The following is a 9,196-nucleotide window of genomic DNA, read 5'->3' as shown; positions in this document are numbered from 1 at the left end:
CAAGTTGCTTCCATGAAGTCCCAGTTTCCTCTCAAGGTGAGGATAAGGGTGCCCACCTGATCTCACTAAAGGGCCTGTGAAGGGCAGGACTGGACTGCAGCCACTGTCCACAGTTGACAGTATTCCTGTCTTATCTCCAAACAGGTTGACTTATTTTATAAACATATTTAACATATGCATTTTGCTCATTTTACTTTCAGGAGCTCTTAAACGGATTTTCAATGCTATTAAGTAACTTTGTATACATTTTATAATTATATTGTTTCATTTGAATGTCTTTTAGGTTTCCATTTTTACTATTACAAGAACAGCTTAGTGATGTACTTTTTTCTGTATTTGGGAATATTTTCTTAGAATATTCCTAAAGAGGAGCTAGTAGGTCAAGGAAAGACTCACTAAGGCCTGCTTCATTCATTTGTGCAGTGCCCAACTCAGCTTCGCTCTGAAATAGGTACCAGCTCTATTGCTTCATTCATTCTTTCAGTGCCCAAGAAACTTCACTCTGAAATTGGTACTGAGTCCATTTGATTCTCTCCTTGCACCTTTGATTGTGCTTGGAATCTTTCATCCTCTTGAATCAAAGGACGTAGATATGAATCTGGCCCTTCTGCTTCTCGGTTTTCATAGGCCTCTTCTTTCTGCCTGTTTGATGTTGCACAATTTAACAACTGCCAGGCGACTTCCTGAGCTCTCTGCCACTTACAGGCACCAAACCTGGGACAGACTGGGCAGTTTAAAGCCGGCAAGATGTCGGAGATGTAAGAGGATAGAGGTAGAGGAGGCTGGAGCTTGTTGGCTCTAAGTCTGATTTTACTCAATGTGTCATCAGAGGAGCCTGGTGGGCTACAGTTCATGGGGTCACAAGAGTCGGACACGACTGAGCAACTAACACACAATGTGTCACAGGGAGCCTTGGATATCAAAATTTCTGTGTTAAGAATATGACTCTGCTGAGTGGAAAATGGCCAATGGGCAAGTGTGGGAGTGAGGAGACAGAGGAGTACTGCCCAGAGAGGTCTGTTGGATGGCTTCTAGGATGGAAACTGGCACACATACCAGTGTACCACGTACAGAGCAGGCACTCAATAAATGGTAGAACTTTCTGACATAGGAGCGATAGGGAAGGGTAGAGAGCAGGTGTCCCGTCCCTCAAGGGGTCAGTGAGATGAGCAGGGGTCGAACCTTGGGTGGCAGGGGAGTGAGTGGAAGTTGGTTCAACTGCCCTTTTGAGTCATTGTTTGCCTGTGGTTCTGGGAGGGGCTGGATAATGGCGGTGGCACTTCGGTGATTGGGCAGGCAGGCAGGAAGTCGCATCTCTGCGCCGCAGGGATGAGCAAACGTCAGTCCCTAACAGTGGCTCAGCGGCCGTCGGCCTCCGGGTCATCTCCCACCAGCTCCCTCTCCAGTTCTTTGACGAGATCAATTACGATTTCTCAGTCTTACGTAAAGCACGGGGAAACTCAACTGCGGGACAAGTCCCCCTACGTCCTGTTTTGGCGAATCTGGCCTCAGTACCTGCGGGCGCACGGGAGAGCACCTGACGCTCTGGCAAGCAGGCCCCACCCCCGCCGCTCGGCCCCGCCCCTGCGGAGCGGTGGAAACTTCCGACTCGGCTAACGAGCTCCGCCTTTAGGTCCTGGGGCCCCGCCCATGGGCTGTCCGCTGTGCGCTCGGGAGCCTCGGTCCACTCCTGTCACTCGGGGCTCCGCCCCATGGGCGGAGCCTCCGTCCAGCGCTCTGGGCGCACGCGCTGCCTGCCCAGCCCGCGGCTCCGATCCGCCGGCGCCCACGTCCTCCCGGGAGCGCGCGCGCCGGTGCGGGTGCGTGCGTGAGCGTGCGCGCCCCCGCCGCTTCTGCCGGTGCTGCTCCCGCGCCCTCTGCCGCTATCCCCGTTGCCGTCGCCGCCGCCGTCGCCGCCGCCGCCGCCGGGTCCCGAAGCGCAGCCCCGGCTGAAGAGCGCGTCGGCCGGCTGCCCAGGAGCGCCGCGCAGGGAAGAGCGGAGCCGCGGAGTCGGCGGGCGGGCGGGCGTGCGGACAGGTGAGCTCGCGGCGGGCCGGTGGCCTCGCGTCAGGCCGGGCAGCCGGGCAGCCGGGCAGGCGGGCGGGGGTCTGGGTGACGGGGACGGGATAGGCGAGCCGGGGCGGGGCGCGAGGTGAGGGTGACGCGGGGCCGGGTGAGGGGGTGCGGGGTGGCGCGGCGCAGGGCGTCGGGCCGCGCGGCCGCAGCCGGAAATGGCGGCGACCCCCTCTCCCCCTTCCTAGCCCTCGGGGCGGGCCGGGGTCGGCGGTACGGCCTCAGAAGCGGCGGGAAGGCCTAGGCCGTGCGCCGCGGTCGGGCCGCCGGGCCCTCACTGGGGGCGGCCAAAGACCTGACATGCGGCCGCCGGGCCCTCCCCCCGGGGCAGCTCGCGCTCCGGGACTGGGGTCTGTGCAGGGCGTCCCCGCCTCGGGGAGGGTCTTTCCTGTCCTGCGGGTGAGAAGGGGAGCGCCACCGGTTCTGGAGCCACGTAACCTATGTCTGGGTCATTATGTTTATAGCTCACGGAATTGAGCTTTATTCCTTGACGCTGTGTAAATTAATCTCGCGGGTGAAAATCATCCAGTTTGTAAGAAGAAAACGCTTTTTCTGCCTCGGCGGGACATCATTTGAAGCGGTGCCTGTGTTGCAGTCATACAAGAGAGGGTCAGGATCTCATCCTTGCGGGTTCGAACTTGTTTGCGTTGAGGGGCTGGATTAAGGACTCGCCTTTTCTTGTGCCTGAGAGATGAGTTCTCAATATTTGTTCGGTTGTGCTATGCAGGGAAAGGAAGCGAAAGTTTCCGGGTTTTTTTGGTTTCCAGGTTTAGGCTTAATACGGGTCATAACTTGAGAGGTGGCTCTGCTGGATACCTTTGTCCTTACTAGTTGTCTGTTTAAAAACTATCTGCTAACCTAACAGTTATTCTGCCCCATCTGTAATCTGGTTGCCTCAAGGCGGAACTTCAGCCAAAGCTCTTGAGATTTTATGTTTATTGATTTGCTTCTGTCTTGTTAAACGTGGTGCTGAGTTTCAGGATCAAGGCACCTGTCAAACTTTGAGGGATGAAATTATGAGGCAGGACTCACAGGCTTTGAAAAACTTCCTGCCTGAGAGCTGCACAGTTCTCCTTCCACCTGTGTCAAGGTTGCAGAACTTGGGTTGCCTCGGATGGGACTTCTGATGGCGTGTGGCCAAGCCAGGGGCTGGGTGGCTGTTACTTCCAGCAGCACGGGGCTGTGAGGGGCACACATGCTGCTGGAGCCCGTTGCCTGGACCTCTTAAATGTGGTGAAGGCAGAGCATCCAGGGGGTTATCTGATGAGCAGACACTTGGGAGGCGCATGGAGGAGACTCGGCTTTGCTGAGGGGGCCTCAGCTGTGGAACCACTGTGGCCTGGGATGGGGACTCTTGTGGGCAGAGATGCCTGTCAGTCCACTCCCAGCCTCTGTAACCAGTCTCCTCCCTCTGGCCCCTGTCTCATTCTGACTCCTGCCACAGTGGCTTCTCAGCCTGTTTCTTAACAGATTTCCTTGCTCCTTCCTGGCTCTACCTAGATCACTGGCATCGTTAGCCTCAGGGCAGGCAGCCCTTCCCCAACCGCCTGCCTGCTGTTTCAACTCAGTTCAGTTCAGTTGCTCAGTCATGTCCAACTCTTTGCATCCCTGTGAACTGCAGCACACCAGGCCTCCCTGTCCATCACCAACTCCCGGAGCTTGCTCAAACTCATGTCCATCAAGTCGGTGATGCCATCCAACCATCATTCTCTGTTGTCCCCTTCTCCTCCTGCCTTCAGTCTTTCTCAGCATCAGGGTCTTTTCCACTGAGTCAGTTCTTTGCATCAGGTGGCCAAAGTATCAGAGCTTCAGCATTAGTCCTTCCAATGAATATTCAGGACTGATTTCCTATAGGATTGACTGGTTTGATCTCCTTGCAGTCCAAGGGACTCTCAAGAGTCTTCTCCAGCACCACAGTTCAAAAGCAACTCACCACCTCCTGTTCCCTGTTTTCCTTCCTTGCTTAGTTTTCCCACTGCACTTCATTCTTCTAATGTCCTACTTAATATATTTATTATAACTTAATCTTTCACTATGAGGTAAAGTCCACAGGGAGCCTGTTTGTGCAGAGAACAGGGGCTGGCACGTGCTGCATGCCTGGGAAATACTGACAGAGAAAGTGGAGGTGACGAGCTTAGCAGCAGCCCGCGTCTCTAGGAAGTCACTGTGGTGAGTGTGGAGTCCTTGAGGTGCTGGCTGCTAAGGGAGGTCTGGCAAGTTACCTCCCCTTTGGGAAAGCATAACCAGTTAGCGGTGGGTCAGAAAGATCTTTGGACCTCCTTGTAAACCTTTATGCAACTTTTAGTCTATAGTTAATCCAAAATAAAAAGGTTTTTGTCAGCTCTTGTCTTCAGTTAACTTCCCAAAAAGTAAATCCCACACATTGGCCTCAGATACTCAGTGACATTTGTTGATAAAATGAGTGAGGTGGAGTAACCCATTAAAACCACATGAAAATGAGCTGTCCCTCAGGCGTGCTCTGAATCCTCCTTTGTGACGGAAGGACTCAAGTCATTTCCAGAACCTTCACTCAGTGAGTTTATGTTCTTGGTTTTCATTCACTGTGTTACCGTGGTACCGGTAACACAGATACCACGTGTCTCTTGGCCCTTTGTGTTCTTGAGCCCCCTTGCTCTCAGAGGGTGGGTGCTCTGTGCTCCAGGCTGAGCTACCCTAAGGACTAGTGTTTTGTTCCGTCTCAGTCCTGGACTTGGAGTCAGGCCTCTGTGCTGGTTCCTGTGCTAACTTCCCTGCCACTGCCACCACTAGGCAGAATCCCTGGCAAGCTGCTGATGGCACATCTCAGAGCCTAGGCATGACGTGCTTGCCTTGGTCATGGGCTGTAGTTGATGCCCAGTGGGTGTCAAATGAATGACTAAAATGCTGTACAGCAGCTTTGCGGGGGTTAAGGGAACAAGGTGGAGTTTTATTCAAGGTGAGAGTTTGCTTCTAAATTCAGGGACTAAAATGAGCATGATTTGTTCAAAAAATTTATTGGGGTGTAATTGATTTTACAAATGATTTTTTTTTTTTTTTGGCCACACCACAGGGTACGTGGGATCTTAGTTACCCGAACAGGGACTGAACCCACATTCCCTACAGCAGAGTCACAACCACTAGACCCCTAGGGAAGTCTGCAAATGATCATGATAGACACAGATATAATCACCCTTGAAAAAAATTCCCTAACTCCTTTTAAAAGTAGTTTGTACAAGGTTTAGAGTATAGAGTGCTGTAGGTGAACCATATCTCAGCCAATGAGGTCAACCAGTTTTCGAGGAAGGAGACAAATTCCTGTGTCTTCAGGGGACAGGTGTGGCACATGATGACCAGCTCTTGCACAGGCAGTGTGGAGGAGACTCTTAGCTCTTGATGGCGCCCTTGTGGGTCTCCTGGTGCTCCCCACACAGCAGTTAAGAATGCAGTGCTTCCCAATAGAGCTCCCTTTTATGTTCTTGTTGGCTGGGCAGAGCGGAGCATTATTGAACTGCAGACTGCCTCTTGATCCGTCACAGTCCTTCCCTATCTGTGTTGGCAGGGCCTGTGCTTGAATTTCCTTCCTGAAAGAGGACAAGACTCAGGCTCAAGTGCTTGACCACTGAGATGAGGGTCGTGGAACCTGCGCTTACTGCCTGTTGGGGAGTACAGGAGATATAAGTAGGAAGCTGTGTCCTCAACTGCTTCCTAAATACAAGTGACAAAGATGCTAAAAAATGAGAATATCCATATTTTACGAAGATGCTACTCCTTATTTAAGAGAGGGAATGAAGGAACTGTTGGGACCTCCTTGGCGGTCTGTGGTTAAGACTCCATGCTTCCAGTGCAGAGGGCATGGGTTCCATCCCTGGTCGGAGAACTAAGATCCTGTATGTCAAAAGGGGTGGCCAAAAAAGAAAAGAGGGAACTGCTAGGCCTACTGTCCTGATGGTAGGGCCACGCTTAGATAGTGACATCGCCTAAAGAGGATTAATAGCAGTCTGTTACTGGTCAGTCGAAATTCAACCCAGAAGATTTAAGGATTCGATTACCAGAACAGCCTTTAGTTTCAATTTTGTCTTTTGTCACCTTTGCATCAGTTTTGTTTGAGGATGTTATATTGGTGAAATGATACGTTCTGCCTTAGTTCTTGGCACTGGCAGACGTTTAATAGATTTTGTCTTTATTAGGTAAGAATTGTTTGCAATTCCAAGAGCTTTGCAGACATATTGGTAATTCACATTGGTGAGACCATGCATTCAGTGGATGTCATGAAAATGCCCTCATGTTTCCTTTTCAGGGGTTGTCTGTGCACTTCAGAGCTCCACTTTACTCACGAATCTTTCACCTTTGTAGGTGTGCCCCTGTGACTGGTTTTTAAAACTTGGTTCTGTGACAGAAACCATAGTCCTTTATTCATGACACATTAAACCCAGCTACCCAAGTAATATTTTTAAATTGTGTGATACCTTATGAGTGATCAGTGAATATTCCTTGACTGTATGAGTATAAATAAGCCTTATTCATTATGAGTTACTTACAATTTTATTGTCCTTTTAATTTTTCTAGACTGAACACAGAGCACTGGAAAACATGGTGGTTTACAAAGTGGAACGTACAGTCTCCGTTGCTGTGTTCTAAGGAATTCTATTGGAGAAGGAAATGGCAACCCACTCCAGTATTCTTGCCTGGAGAATCCCATGGAGGGAAGAGCCTGGTAGGCTACAGTCTATCAGGTCTCAAAGAGTCCCACAGGACTGAGCTATGCCAATTGGTTACAAAGTTGCAGTCCTGAGAGTCAGAGGATTGGAATGCTGACTTGCTACCCCTATGGGCTGTGCCCCGCCCTGGCTATCTCTGGGATGACCAGCTTCTTTCTTAGAGAGCTCTCCCTAGGGCCCTGTGCCTCCGTTCTCTGGGCGGGTGGAGTGGAAATGTGCTAGACTGAACTCACCTGTCCTGGCCTGGCCTGTGGTGCCTCAGAGGTAATGAATTAAGGGCTGGGGACCAAGATCTTGGGCTCCTGACACAGCCTCAACTCAGCCAGACTGGGCTCTGCACAGGGAGCGAGTGCCACCTGCCTGGCTTTTAGTTGCCCTTCTATTATTGGAAGGGATTAGCAGCATAGCAAATGTTTGATTTTTAGCTAGGCGGTCCCATTGAATTTTTCTTTATTAAGTAATGTCTTTCATCATGAGAGGGTATCTCTAAGATAAATGGAAAATTCTGGGTCAGAGAATACAAACTTTATTGTTTTTGCCACATATTACCAGATTTGTATACCCTCTGGCAGGTACAAAGGATTTTAACACTTTTAATATTTTACATTTTGCTGCTCACTTAGGTACTGCTCTAGGGTTTGATAGTAAAATGTGAGGATCTTTTTGACCAGTTGTAATAAATTTTGCTGTGTCCTTTAAATTAAGATTTTTAAATAGAAAAGAGTGATAGGTTTTGTGATAGACTTTTTCTGATGCATGAAACCAGGACACATCTGTTTTCTTGTTTTGTTTTTAACTGAAAAAAGAAATTGTATTCCAGATAACAATGTTTACTGGGCTGTTTTGTTCAAATTATTTATTTATTTATTTTGGGCTCTGCTGGATCTTTGTTGCTGCACAGGCTTTTCTCTAGTTGTGGTGAGCGGGAGACACTCTCTAGTTGCAGTGCACGGGCTTCTCATTGCAGTGGCTTCTCTTGTTGCAGAGCATGGGCTCTAGGAGCACAGGATTTGGTAGCTATGGCACACGGGCTTAGTTGCTCCAAGTCTTGTGGGATGTTCCTGGACCAGGGATTGAACCCGTGTCTCCTACATTGGCAGGCAGAGTCTTTACCACCAACCCACCAGGGAAGCCATTTACTGGACTGTATTTACTTTTGAATCACGAGGCTCATCACATGTAAAGTTAAAATTTTTAGTGCAGTTTAATGACTCAGTTTCATTTTAAGATGAAACTAGAATGTCTGTACTTTAAAGATTATCTTTGAAGTGTTTTTTAACTGTCTAGTTGTAGTTGTCTTCAGTGTGAAGCGGTTTGTTCTCCTCTACAGTTCATGTGGAGGAGGCTCTCCCCCCCCCCCCCCAGCTGCAAGCCCTCTGAAGCGATCCGCTTGAGAGGCAGCCAGGCTCCTTACTGTGCATCCGCCTTAATCCCTGGGACAGCTTGCATGGGTAGCTGTTATCCAGTTGCATAGATAAGAAGGCACAGTGACGTGCTTGGTATTGGGGGTTAAGCACAATCAGTGTTGTCACCCACCTTGCCATGACAGCACGGGATTTCCTTCTTAAAATGCCGTTTCTGTTCGTGCCATTTTCTCTTGCATCATTCTACCTGGTTGGGTGATTCTAGCTGACTGTTACCAGCAGCATCCTACTCCCTGGTGTGTGTACCAGTGTGACGCCCACACTTGTTTCATCTGTCCCTGCCCTTTCTTTTATTAAAAATTGATCCATGACTGAGGATAACTGAGGGGGCTGTCCTGGCGGCCGAGTAGGCCAGCTGTCCAGCCATCTCATCCTCACTCAGGCTGGCTGATCACAGTGCACATAGGTGTTAGGGGCACTCTTGGACCTACTGGCCTCTGGGGGTGCTATGCAAACCTTCATAAGCATCTGTGGTCTACCTTTTTCCTTTTTTTTTTTCAAGGCTGGACTGTGCAGCCTGTGGGATCTTAGTTCCCTGACCAGGGGTCTAACCCTGCCCCCTGCATTGGGAGCACAGAGTCTTAACCACTTGACTACCAGTGAAGTTCTTATGATCTGCCTTTTACTTGTAGCATTCCTTAAACTGCTCACAGTATTGCACTGTCATGAGGTAAACCTGTCATTTCATCAGACCCCTGTGCTGCTCTCTGGAGTGGGCGGTGGTCTTTGTCCTGTCCCCACCCTAGAATGACCATCCAGCTGATGAACAGCATGCCTCTTTGTGGTGATCACAGGGGCAGAGTGTGTCTCAGTGAGCAGCAGCTCGATACAGCCTTACCTGGTCACATGCTAGCCCCCTAAAGCCTTGAAGGCAGGTGTTTTCTTATATTTTTAAAAGGCAGATGACAAGAAGGCAAATTAGTGAACTTTGGATTTTATATCAAAAATATATGTAGCAACAACAAAAAAATGGATGCAACAGTAATGTTCAAGCTGAGAGTT

The 9,196-nt window shown here is 49.9% G+C and overlaps 1 protein-coding gene across 3 annotated transcripts in view; it reads left to right on the top strand.

The window, feature by feature from the left end:
- Positions 1 to 1,745: 1,745 nt before the first annotated feature.
- Positions 1,746 to 9,196, top strand: part of DNAJC5 (DnaJ heat shock protein family (Hsp40) member C5) — a 29,085-nt gene continuing 21,634 nt past the window's right edge. Inside the window, exon 1 of one of the 3 annotated variants that reach the window (XM_061436848.1) lies at positions 1,746 to 2,037. The gene's annotated coding sequence lies outside the window, so the exon portion shown is untranslated. The remainder of the gene's footprint in view (positions 2,038 to 9,196) is intronic. The other 2 variants (XR_009740381.1, XM_061436849.1) reach the window with 2 other exon arrangements.

Source organism: Bos javanicus, chromosome 13 (genome assembly GCF_032452875.1).
Source record: "Bos javanicus breed banteng chromosome 13, ARS-OSU_banteng_1.0, whole genome shotgun sequence".
Lineage (NCBI taxonomy): Eukaryota > Metazoa > Chordata > Mammalia > Artiodactyla > Bovidae > Bos > Bos javanicus.
This window is presented reverse-complemented; position numbering and strand designations above follow the sequence as displayed.